Genomic DNA, 2,815 nt, shown 5'->3' on the forward strand with positions numbered 1-2,815 from the left:
CTTCGTCACTTCAAGAGCCCGCGTGGTCACCAACATCAAGTGTGGTTATAAGGTGGGGTTAGGTGATGGGTGATAAGGCTCGAGTATTTATTTATTTATTTATTTTTTTAAAAGGCAAGCTGCGGTTAGGCAGACCCCTGAGTGTTATACAACTATACTATTATTGGGTTTTGAAAAGGTGATGTACACTAGCTGCTCCTACCAGACAAGTGGAGCCCTCCGTTGGTGATAATGCCCGGGTATTTTACAAAGCACTCGGACCATGAAAACGTACCGATTTTCTGTGTTTCGTGTTTTATACAAAAACAAATAGTTGCACGCATAGTGATTTGCTGTGGTCCGAGTACTTTGTACATACTCGGGCCCGATCACTGGACCTGCTCCTTCAGCATCAATTGCCATTAGGGGTGGCAAAACCTGACCCGACCCGCCAACCCGACCCGCCAACCTGCCTCTTAGGCGGGTTCGGGTTCGGGTTTGGCTTAAACTAACCTGTTTAATAAACGGGTCAACCCGCCTAACCCGTTTATTAAACGGATCGGGTTCGTGTTAGGGGTATGCCAACCCGGCTGACCCCACTAAAAAATTACCTCGCAGAAAGGCATGCCCATTGAGAAACCCGGTTCTCAGCGAGGGTTGTTAGTGATAAAAAAAAACACTTATGAAATGTATGGAAGAGGTGGTCAAGGTGATAGCACCCCGATCAGATGAGGTGCAATGGGATTGCACACTTTTAGTGTGCTTTTGCTTCTGATCGCCCTTCCATCTTTTGCATACAGCCTGTCTGGTCAGCTATGGGATCCAACAAAGTGCAGCAGCACACCAAAAGAGTTGCAAAAATGTGGTATTGAGTTCTGAAATATGGTGTTGAGGCTGCCAACTCCATTCCCGATGCAGTGTTTTGGCAACAGCACTGCTCCCAAACAGCATTGAGCATGGGAGCAGTGGCCAGAAACACAACACATCCCCTGTTCAAGGCTCCCAAACAGAGGCCGAGTGCTAGAGAAAAACCATCAAGGTAAAGGTGAGCCTGCTCAATATTGAAGAACATGCACTAGTATATCCAGCAGTTGGGACTAATTATGTTATAGTTAGGAGTTAGGATATGTAGTTCAAAGAGAAAACCAAATTCTAAAGGCTGGATATAACGCATGCACAACACAGAAGGCAAGAGAAATTTATGGCGAAAAAGAGAATTTGAGGATGAATCACCATATAGCTGCAGCAGCAACCGACATGAAAGGATGAAAAAAGAAAAACAAAATCTATCTTTTAATCCACAGGTGTCTTATAAAGTTCACTTACAAGCAAATATGTGATCATCCCTACTTTTTTGCTTCATATTTTTGTCACACTGAGCATTTTCTGGTTCGTTCCTGAGTAGTTATGTACCATCAGTTATTAGACAGGAGGACAAACATTGGCAGAAACATCAGACTTGCCATACTGAAACAAAGAACAAACAGCACCTTCAGTTTATAGATTAAGCTGTCACAAGAGGATTTAGCACATGACCGACAAACAGCAGGACCCCAGTAAGCTCTTCTCTGATCAGAAACATAAATGGATGATCAGCCACAAAGTCCATCGCGTTGCGGCAGCATTACAGACCTAAACAGTAACACAGCAGCACTGGAAGCAGCAGCTTCGGTCCCTTCCTCATTAACCTCAATAAAAGACTTGTGGAATATGCACGATACAGACAGCTTACTGCCCAGAAGTGAATCCACCATCTCAGTTAGATCAGCTACACCAGAGAAAGGCAAATCTAGCCCCAATTGCTTGAGAATGCCAGAAGCTTCAAAACCATATGTTATTTTGAACTTAGGAATCTTGAAGTCACCAACTTCGACTTTAGAGAAAGGATCATACCTGTTTATGAAATCTGAAACTGAATCAACTTTCTCTAACAGATTATGCAGTCCATTTCTCACACCGGGAAGGAAAAAATACATGGAAAAGAGCCTCTTATCATTGCCTTGTCCGTAAGGCAATTTGAGTACTTTGAAACCAGGAAAAGCAGCAACGAACTGCTGCTGCTTGCTAGCCATGAATGGAACTTGTACAGGCTACCCACTCAGAAGATAGAAAGTTCCTTCTTTGGTAACAGAAGCATCGAACTTGTCTTTCCAGGCTCCTTTGAAATAAAGTGTATTTGCAAGGACAAGTCTAGTAGAACTGTCAACAGACCCAGACGGAAGTTCTTTAACAAGCCCATTAGTCCGATCTTCTACCCATGCATTCACTTCGTTTTTCACCTCAAGTGCCTGCATGCACATCGTCGTCAATAAGATGGTAAGATTATCATCGACAGAGTCGGTTTCACCAACGATCACCAGGAAAAGGAATTCCATTTCCTCAGACAATGCCATTGAACATGGTCCATAACCCAGTACCAATGAAAACTATGTAGATCACATTATGATCACGGATCCTATGCAGGTGTTGCCTCTAAAGACACAATCACACTATCTCACATTTTGTATTCCTAGATCTCCTTGGGGTAAGATCGGCATTTATGGTGATTGGAGTGGAACACTCATATGAATTGGCAACTGCTTTGGAAGGAGCATGGCAACAAAAGTTGCTGCTACTACAGAGGTGGTATCCCATGTGGTAAGCGGGGCCCTGTGTCAAGCTGAAGGCCCAAGATCGAATCTCTCTGCCACATGGGGCGGCTGTTGTTTTAGTTGAGGTCCGCCTAACCCCAGCTTACCTTTTAAACAAAAAAAACTAAAGGTTATTGCCTTAAAAGCGAAGTTTCGTGAATTGAGTGTCGGCCCTGCCCACAGACCCACAACGATAGAGGGAATAG

General features: G+C 43.9%; 1 pseudogene; it reads right to left on the bottom strand.

The window, feature by feature from the left end:
• Nucleotides 1-1,483: 1,483 nt before the first annotated feature.
• Nucleotides 1,484-2,372, bottom strand: LOC149841819 (serpin-ZXA pseudogene; annotated as a pseudogene).
• Between the last annotated feature and the right edge of the window lie 443 nt (nt 2,373-2,815).

This window comes from Nuphar pumila, chromosome 3 (assembly GCF_984573655.1).
Source record: "Nuphar pumila chromosome 3, dmNupPumi1.hap1.1, whole genome shotgun sequence".
Lineage (NCBI taxonomy): Eukaryota > Viridiplantae > Streptophyta > Magnoliopsida > Nymphaeales > Nymphaeaceae > Nuphar > Nuphar pumila.